General features: G+C 39.5%; 1 pseudogene; it reads right to left on the bottom strand.

The window, feature by feature from the left end:
* Positions 1-948: 948 nt before the first annotated feature.
* LOC143657812 (RNA-binding protein EWS-like) lies at positions 949-2,849 on the bottom strand (annotated as a pseudogene).
* Between the last annotated feature and the right edge of the window lie 7,761 nt (positions 2,850-10,610).

Genomic DNA, 10,610 nt, shown 5'->3' with positions numbered 1-10,610 from the left:
CCCCCCCAAAAAAAAGGAGCTGAAATGCTTTTCACTGTCATCCGTTGGCAATGGGCAGATGTAGGACCCTAAAGATCTTTGTGGATCTATTAGACGCCTCAGGAGCACAGGATTCATTGGAAGAAACACCATTTGCTTTTACTAAAGAGCTCAGGATTGTGATTATTTATTGGAATTGGTACCTTGAAAGGATTTTATTGTATGCCATTTGGTTTTCATTCTGAGGCTACATGTGACTGTAACATAAATAGTTGTGGAGGGATATCATTACTCTGAAGATTGAAGTTTACATGTCAGCTCCCTGTCTTTACAGTAATGGCTGTGGTCCATTTCCCTTTTTCTTGTTTAAGCTAAGATGAGGGCTCTGGAAAGTCATCCTCATCCACAGATAACCATGGCTTCTAGCAACTAAGGGAAGGGCTGAAGTTGTCTCTTCCTACCCTGTGCCATCTTATAGCCATCACATCTTGCCATGCCCTGTCTCCAAAGAGCAGAATCAGGACCTTAAGTTATAAGCTGCCCTATCACAATTTCTGGGTTTCTTTGGGTGCTTTTTGGTTTGAGGGCATCAAGGTGGTGATCTCTTTCAAAGCCTCTGCTCTTGTACTTCTTGCTGCCTTCTTCCCTGAAATCTTTACCTGAAATCCAAGCATGACTCAGGTCTTAGTTCTACCTATAATTTCTGGAATATACTCTTCCTTGACTTCTTTAACCTTCCTTGTATTTATAACACAGTGTGTTTTTGAGTGTATACAGTGTGATTATTTATATATATAATATTTTTATATCATTAGTTTTTTTTCTACCATTTAATTTGCTTTAATGTTTCTTCACAAATGGTGAAAAATAGTAAAGTACAGACAAGAATAATCATAATGTTATGACCAACATTATAAATATGGAATTATAAATTTAAAACATTTTCTGTTTTAAAAATAAATCTGCTAGTCAGTGCAACTCTGCGGGGTCTCCATGTCTGTAGGGCCAGTCTCGGCATTCCTGCAGATGCTTGCCATTATCCATTTTCCAGGTCCTCCACAGCCACCTCTTCTTCCTCCTGTCTGTTTCATCAAAGGTCCAGAAGGACCCCCAGGGCCACCTCGTCTTCCACCACCAATGCTACCTCTGTCCATGCCCTGGCCACCATGGAAGCCACCTCTGTCTCCATCATGGTCACCTCTGAACATTCCACCAGGACCACCTCTTCCTCCCTACATGCTACCAGGGCCACCTCTGCCATGGTCACTACCTGGGGGTGGAAATGGTGGTGGGAGGAAGCCTTCAGACCTAGGAGCCTTACACTCATTACATTCTGTCCTCCAGGTAAAGTTTTGGTTTCCACATTCTAGATTGGGGCACTGCCAGTCTCCAGCTCTGTGTTGGACATTTCCTCCTCCAAATGGATTCCCTTGGGAGCCCTGGGGGCCTCTTGGGCGGAAGCCTCCACTGTCTCCTCCATGGCCTCCTATGTGACTCACTGGTCCTCCAGGACCTCTTGGGCCCCCTGGACCTCCACTGAATGGGGCAGCCTCCCTCTACCCTCAGAGGATGGCATACCACCTCACATGCTATTCACTGGAGGCTTCTTCTGTGTGAGAGAGACTTTAAGTTTGCTCCCTTGAAAATCTTTCCCATCAGACCACTCCATGGCTGCCTTGGCAGTTGGTGGGTCTTCATGTGACATTGTGGCATCGCCTTTGGGCTTTCCTGTTTCCCTGTGCAGGTAGACGTTGATCATGGGTTGCCAAGTTCTCTTGTTCATGTTCACAACCCCACCCTGCTTAAAGAAGTCTGCCAGGTCATCTAGAGTCATGTTGTTATTTAGTCCTTATATATAAATTCCAGTGCTGTAAGAGTCTTCATCTGGATCTACAGGTGAGCCTAGATCTGTATCTGGTCCTTCATGCCCACCTCTGCTCATGCCTCCATGATCAAATCCCCCTCTTCCCCTGCCCTGGTTATCAGGGCCATTAATGCTCTAGTTCTGTCCTGGTCCAGAAAATCCTTCAGACCCCTGCCCATAAACACCCATGCTATGGGGGTGGTCCTGTTGGAGTGAACTCTGCTGCCCGTAGCTGCTGCTATACTGGGTATATTGACTTGGAGCTTAGCTGTAGGATCCAGTTTGTGGGGGATAACTAGTGGGAGGCAGCTGTCCATAGCTGCTCTGTTGATCATAGCTACTCTGCTGTCCATAGCTGCTCTGCTTCCCATAGGTGTTCTGCTGAGAGTAACTGCTCTAATCATAACTTGTTGATTGTGTAGAGGAATAGTTGGTTGGAGGATAGGATGGAGGTATGGTCACTGGCTATATGGGGTAGCTCCCAGATACCTGAGGATAACTAGTTACTCTGTCCATATCCTAGGCTGGGCTGGTTGTAACCCTCTATGCTAGACTGAAGCTGACTAGTCTCAGCAGGCTTGCTACCATCCTGTAGTCTTGCAGGTCCAGTGGCTGCTGGCTGCTGCCCATAGTTTGGGTAAGCAGGCTGAGTGCCATAAGCAGACCGAACTACATGGGAGGCCTGTGTGGTGGTGACTGTAGCAGTGTTGGTATTATAAGCACAAGTGCCAAACCCCCAGACAGGCTGGCTGCAAGCCTGAGGGGCCATCGAAGTATTATAACCAGTAGGAGGCTATCCATAAGAAGACACATAGGTGGTCTGCCCACAGGTTGCAGGGGTCTGAGCCTGGGAATAGCTGACATCCGTGGGCTGTCCATAAGTTCCATAATTTCATTGCCCATATGCCTGGGTGGTCTGTGCATATCTTTTGAGTTGGTTGGGTGGTATAAGTACTGTAGCCCTGCTGGGCTACAGTTTGGCTGTGGTGTAATCCATGGATGCCATTTTTCTCCTTCCTATTATCATTAGTTTCTAAAATCTGTTTTTTTTATTTTTTATTTTTTATTTTTTTATTAACGGAAAGAAAAAAAAAAAGAAATTAACACAACATTTAGAAATCATACCGTTCTACATATGCACTCAGTAATTCTTAACATCATCACATAGATGCATGATCATTGTTTCTTAGTACATTTGCATCGGTTTAGATGAACTAGCAACACAACAGAAAAAGATATAAAATGTTAATATAAAGAAAAGAAATAAAAGTAGTAATAATAGTAAAAAACAACAACAACAAACAAATAAGCAAACAAAAACAAAAAAAACCCTATAGCTCAGATGCAGCTTCATTCAGTGTTTTAACATGATTACTTTACAATTAGGTATTATTGTGCTGTCCATTTTTGAGTTTTTGTATCTAGTCCTGTTGCACAGTCTGTATCCCTTCAGCTTCAATTACCCATTGTCTTACCCTGTTTCTAACTCCTGCTGAACTCTGTTACCAATGACATATTTCAAGTTTATTCTCGAATGTCCGTTCACATCAGTGGGACCATACAGTATTTGTCCTTTAGTGTTTGGCTGGATTCACTCAGCATAATATTCTCTAGGTCCATCCATGTTATTACATGGTTCATAAGTTTATCCTGTCTTAAAGCTGCATAATATTCCATCATATGTATATACCACAGTTTGTTTAGCCACTCTTCTGTTGATGGACATTTTGGCTGTTTCCATCTCTTTGCAATTGTAAATAACACTGCTATAAACATTGGTGTGCACATGTCCGTTTGTGTCTTTGCCCTTAAGTCCTTTGAGTAGATACCTAGCAATGGTATTGCTGGGTCGTATGGCAATTCTATATTCAGCTTTTTGAGGAACCGCCAAACTGCCTTCCACAGTGGTTGCACCATTTGACATTCCCACCAACAGTGGATAAGTGTGCCTCTTTCTCCGCATCCTCTCCAGCACTTGTCATTTTCTGTTTTGTTGATAATGGCCATTCTGGTGGGTGTGAGATGATATCTCATTGTGGTTTTGATTTGCATTTCTCTAATGGCCAGGGACATTGAGCATCTCTTTATGTGCCTCTTGGCCATCCGTATTTCTTCTTCTGGTAGGTGTCTGTTCAAGTCTTTTTCCCATTTTGTAATTGGGTTGGCTGTCTTTTTGTTGTTGAGTTGAACAATCTCTTTATAAATTCTGGATACTAGACCTTTATCTGATATGTCGTTTCCAAATATTGTCTCCCATTGTGTAGGCTGTCTTTCTACTTTCTAAAATCTGTTTTTTTCCAGTGAAGCTATGAGCTATATCCCAAGAAGGTGCTCCATAATGGTGGTGGTGGTGGCGGTGGGGTTTGAATGAGTGGAGATGAATAATGCTAACCTAACTGTTTTCCTAGTTTTAATCATTTTAATAATCCAGGTATAACCATGTCCTTGAGATTTACTGTGAGATATACCAGAATACAAACTTCAAATGGATTCTATTCTCTATCACATCTTCCACCTTGGCATGTATTCATCAAGTTGGACCATTACATGCCTGTTGCTCACATTTTGTATTGCTTTTCAGTATGCGATTAATAAACAATCTTTAGTGGAGGCCTTGAGAATTCATCCAAACCATTTTTTCCTGGAGATTATTTGTTAGGGTTTACCTAGTGCCTGCCTCAGCTTTTTCTAGAATCATGAAAGGGAAAAGTGGTGAATGAGAATAGATTTGAAACAGAAACAACCGTTGCAATTGACACTAATTAGCCGAGTTGAGAAAATCTTTTATTAGGAGTGTTTAGATCATGCAGTCTGATACTTCTTAGAAGGGGGAAAAAGTGGCCTCTGAACCATTTAATGAAATTTCAGGAGATGTTTTCCTGCCCCCTTTCTTGGAGGAGATATTGGAAGTAGAGAGGATGTATTTGCTCAAAATTAGAATAACAGAAGGCCTGTTGAAGGCCTTCTAGTTTTGTGAGGGTCCACACTTCTCCAGGTTCCCGACTCTGGAGCTGGTTGCTCAATTAGGTAGCTTCTTGAATTACAGAACTTTGCCCCCTTGTTAATTCTGTATTTTTAAATACAGATTTTTTTTTCTGTATTTAAAGACTGACAGTTTATCAGTTACAAATAGCCATAGCAACTACAAAATGAGCCAACATTTATTGAGCACTTTCTGTGTTCCAGGCACATTGCATGAATGATTTTATTTAATTATCAGAATGATTCTATGAGGCAAGTACCATTATTATCCCCAATTTACAGATAAAAATGGAACCAGAATAGAGTTAACCAGCTAGATTGATACGTAATGAATTTGTAGCAATGGGTCATAAATTTATCCCTCTTAGACAAAATGTGTGCATTATAATAACATGTACTTGGAAACAAGGTGTCTTACCTCAAGACTGGGTCTTGGTGGGGTCCTGGGAGAAGTTGGTGAGAGGGTAGGTGAGGTTAGTTACTGTGTTAAGAGAAGAGTCATACTTGAAGAAAGGATAACTTCTGATGCCTCTCCAATCAAACCATGGAGTGGGTACCTTTTCCAATTATGTGTATGTCTGAATTTCCTAATTCAAAGCGTTTTTGACAGCAAAGAAGAGTGAATAGTTTCTCTGTTTAATAGCCTTCTCATTGATAAGATCTGACTTCTTGAAAGGCCATGCAGGACTCTGTTTTGTGTTTTTTCTGTTATTGTTAAGATGACTTTATTGCTAACCAAGATGTTTTATTGCCACTCATGACATTGAGACAAATGTAGGGTAGCCAGTCCAGTAAGACTTGAGCATTTCTAAGTTTCAAGGCGTCCTTAGTTTTCTGTATTTCCTCTGTTTAGGGGTGGTGAGTAGGGGTTACTTTAATTTGGATTGGTTTCCTAATTTGATTGTGTTTTCAGTTACAGAATTTACATTAAATTCACACTTGGGGACCTGATCCTAGTATATTGAATGAAGTCAAACTTCTACCTCCACTTCCCCAATTCTTCCTTCTACCAAATTTTATAAGTAAGTGCTGTATTTCTTCCTCAATTTGAAGAGTACAATGATAATTTTGTTAATATTTAACAATCATACTATCTTGTCCATTGTAATTCGACCCAATGTAAGCACAAAGAATTATGCAGTGTCAGCTTCCTTCAAAGTCCATAATACTGTATCAATTTCACAATCTAGTTCCTCTCAAATAAAGAAAGGTCTAAAGTGAAAGGTAGAGCAGTTGGACCAAGTTCTCTTGTACTGAATGAGAGAGTTCTTTAAAGAAGTCATGAATTGAGAACTAGTGAAACCACAATTATGATCTATGGCCCCATGGGTCCTGTTAAGACCTTAAGAAAGAAAACTATTAAGAACTCCAGTTGGCTTATGAACATCTAAGAATTGACTCTGGATTCTTAAAAGCATCCCTTTTCAAATAAGAGTTTACCATGGCAGCTGTATTATTTCCAAAACCCTTCCGAGAAATTCTTATTGCATGTGGCAGATCATTTCAACAAAAGGTCAGTCTCTTATCACTAAAAATAACATTGGAGGAAACAAACTTTATCTGTGGTCTTAACAAAGAAAATACCCTCATGAACCTGGCTCAGGGACCATGACTTGTCTTCCCTCTCCTCTCACATTTCCATATGCTGTGGTTACACTTGTTAGCTCTATTTGGTGGATTCACGACTGTCCTTTTTGGGTACACCAGTCGCTTTATCTTCCTCCTCCTGTTTGAACATTCCTTTCCCTTATTTTAAGCAAGACAAATTTGGGTGTTTTCAAAAGGATCTATTACTCAGAAACTAAAGTTAGAAGAAAACAAATGCAAAGACAGAGAACTAGATGAGCTTGCACTGACTACATTCTTATCCTAATGTAATTGAAGTCTAACAACCTATTGGGTTTTCCCCACATATTTAGCCAGTCTGGGTTGGATGCTATAACAAGTACCTGGGCTGCTGGCCTAAAGTAGTTTTAGTTTAGAGGCTCTGCCAGGCCTGGTGAGATTTGCTATCTCTCCTAGAAATGGTTTCTTAGAATTCTGCATATTTAGCCTCCTAAACTGTGTTGTTGTACTATGTCATTCTTGAATTTTTCAAACGTCCTTGCTTGAGTAGGCTTTCTGTATAATTTGTTCTTTTAATGATCATAACTAGGTCTAAATAGGTTTAACATTTATTGAATACTCACATGTGCAAAACACTGTGCTCAGTGTTTCCCACATGCAGGTGCTCGTTTAATCCTCATGACAGTCCCATAAGACATTGTTAGTCCCATTTAACTGAAGGGAAAAACTGAGACGGAGAAAAAGTAAAGTAACTGGCCCAGTATTACAAAACTCATGTCTAAGCCTGTATTCAAACCCAAGGCTGTTTGATTCAGAAATTCATGCATTATATAACCTCTCTCTTTGAGCCTGAAAAACTCCTTCTTTGAGCTTCAGGCTACCTTTAATTGGTCTTTGCCTTTCTCTTGGATGACTCAGCAATCACTAACTTGAAGTTTTCCCCTTGCACTAATCTATTTCTCTGCAGTGTTGTTTATCTGGAATATTCACAATGACTATGGTTAAAGGATGGTCACCTTGCTTGGCCAAGCCCATCTTCATAACCTATGACTCTGGGTCTCAAGCCTGGGACCATAAGATGTCTGTCTATCCCAGAATCCTATCTACAAATACATATTTAATTTGATGGAAAATGAACTTTAAAAGTTTACCGTAAAAAACACAACAAAAAAGTTTACCATAAGATACAAATGTATATTTTAGGTGAAAGAGCCAGTGCCACCAATTTAGATGAGTGTTACCTACCATCATAGGAGTCTCAGTTCCAAACCTTTCTCTCTGTACACACACTTGCATAAATCGATCTCAAATTTGAATTTGAAATGAAATAGTTCTATTGACTTGAAAATCCTATGGAGTTTTTCCAAATAGAGTGAGCCTACTGACTTCCAAGTTGGGTAGCCAAGCATGTTCTTCTCAGCGAAGTTGATACCTGATTTATTTCCTCACTCAGCGACTTTCCTATTTAAGAAATAGAGTGAACTGGGGAAGGCATCAACTTTGCTATCATCAGAACTGTCTAACGACTGAAGGGAATGTTCCAGTAATGATCAAAAGAGAACCATGGACACTTCAGTCCTTCAGAACCTCAGCTTCTACAGCAGATAAATGCTATAGCAGGTCATGTTGTAAAGGAAGGCTGTATGTTTACAGATCAACAGATGTGCTTGATGAGTGCATTAGGGAGAGGAGCACATGTCAGAAACCTAACTCATTTTGATGTAAACAAAGATGGGACTTTATTGTCTGACAGTACTGAAAGATCTAGGGGATAGTGTTACTGTAAGCATGGCTGAATCCAGGAGCTCAAATGATGTTGTCAAAATTTGCTATCTTTTCATATTTTTGGTCTGTTTTCCTCTGTGCTAGTTTTATTCTCAGATAGGGTCTCTTCACTTTGGCCCAAATGCTCTGGATGTACAGTGTAGAATTCATGCAGCCCCAGGAAAAAGAAAGCTTTTCTTCTAATGCCTACAACAGACATCCAACAATAGTCATGCTTGGGTCACATGCTTATCATTGACCCAGTCTCTTTGGCTAGGATAAGTGTATTCTGATTAGCCAAACATGTACATGTCCAGTCTTGGAGCAACTAAGGAAGCCATATGGACTGAGTATATAATAGGTCATTTCAAGGGAAAATTGAGATGATATTACAAGAAGGAGGAGAAATGCAAAAATAACAGATCTTTACCATAGTGCATCCTTATCAGAATTAGTTCATAATAAATGTACTCTGTGAACCAGAGTAAACAAAAGTGTTTAATATGCATCAACAGACAATAGCGCTGTGAGTTAGGTACAATTATTATCAGCAAACTGTGGATAGGAAAGCTGTGAAAACAGTGGTGAAGTAATTTAGCTGAGGTTACTCAGCTTGGGAATGATGAAGTATTCAAAACCAGAAAGTCTGTGATGCTAACTGCTTCACTATCCCAAGGTGGGGTGGGATGGTTTATAGGCAGACAGACTTTTGACTCACAGCATGCGCACCACTCTCAGTGGGATCTTGGCTTGATGCTTTTAAGGTATTTAGGTCAGGGCCAGACACATGGATGTTCTTAAGAAATGTAGCATTATTATTACTCATAATACTAATCATAATTTATGCAGGATTTTAAAACATGTATTTGCTCAGGTGCAACTTTTACTCTCATGGGTCAGTTTTCTTAGGCTTAGTGGAGGACTTTGCTTTCCCAGCCTTTTCTCTCCCTTGGGATCCCACTTGGCCTCCTCTGATGGAGTAAATGCACCTCTATTAAGTAGATGGCTAAGTGAATGTCCCAGCTTTGCTGGCCATACTTTTCTTAAGTGATTTCCTATTATAGGAAAGGAGTATCCCATAATAATGACAAATTGACAGAGCTATTGATTAAATTATTTCCTAGCCTCTTTTCCTCTACTTTCCTCATTAGTTAAATATGAACACCTCAGAGATAAATGTAAAAAGGTGAAAGGAGGTGAGTTGGGATAGGGCTGACTTTTTTTCTTTTTAAGGAAAAAATTGTTTTGTTTTGTTAAATTCCTATCTTCCTAAAAGATTAAGGGAAGAGAAGAAGTTTAGATTACCCAATTACTAGCAATAAATTATTTTCTTTACTCGGGGACATATGAAAGCCTAGGATGGCAAATACCATCTGAGAAATGTTCTTTTTATTTTGGTGGCACAGCAATTCCAGAAAATAGGTTAATTGGTTCAGAGACTCGCTCTTACTGTTAATGGCATTTAGCTTGTGAAATTGAACAACTGCATCTCAAGACAGAATGTTCATAAAATCGATATTCTGGTTGCTAAGAGTGTGTTTTTAAGATATAGTTTGTATTAATTTATTCAAAGCCAGCTGGTGTTGTTCCCAATATAACCTGTAGGAGGAAACCTCAACCCATGTTGTGTATGAAATAATCAGGTTTTCTGTTCTCTCTATTCAACCTTAATATTGTATCTAAGTTAGTACTTTTGATATTCTAAGTTTTTTTCCTTAACATTTATGTAGAACACCACATAATTGCAGAAAAGATAATAGTCACATACCCCAGGGCCTACTGTACACTTATGTTAAAAGTACAGCTTTTATTGGCAACTAAAGTAATAACCTTTCCATGTCAAATTGCTTTAAATTAAACTTAAAAAAAAAAAAAACGCACTGACTGATACCCACCCTTAGTAATTGTCAAACATTAGCATAATGTGGAATACTAAAGCTGGCTAAATCTTAGGTTTAAAAATAATTATTTACTTAGATAAATTTGTACGCAGTAGCATATTATTAGAAATCGCTTTTCCTTCCTTCTAAAAACACAGGAATCAATGTATATGTTAATATTATACTTAGATTTGACATGTAAGTACAACTGCAACTTATGTTAGCCTTTGAGAAAGGGTCTCATCTCATCTCTGCTCATCCATCCATAATAGATCACATACAAATGGGGGGACCGACATTTTAGATAGCTTTGAGAATCATACCTTATGTTGGATGACCTAACACATGACCTCAGTGGGGGAAATGTACAAATCTATTTTTGATTAATGCTGCAACATGTCACAGTCTGCAAAATTTCCAGCCATTTCAAGGCACTTGTGGGTGAAGATCCTAAATGATTGTGTGTGTGTGAAGCCCTCAGGTGTAGATCACTGCAGCCTTTTACCCTGGTACATTTTTCTGGGACCTTTCTCTACATAACCATGGAGCTTTCGATTAAAATAAGCCCGCAATTT

This window comes from Tamandua tetradactyla, chromosome 15 (genome assembly GCF_023851605.1).
Source record: "Tamandua tetradactyla isolate mTamTet1 chromosome 15, mTamTet1.pri, whole genome shotgun sequence".
NCBI classification, from domain to species: domain Eukaryota; kingdom Metazoa; phylum Chordata; class Mammalia; order Pilosa; family Myrmecophagidae; genus Tamandua; species Tamandua tetradactyla.
The sequence above is the reverse complement of the archived record's forward strand: the minus strand, read 5'-3'. Positions and strand labels throughout refer to the sequence as shown.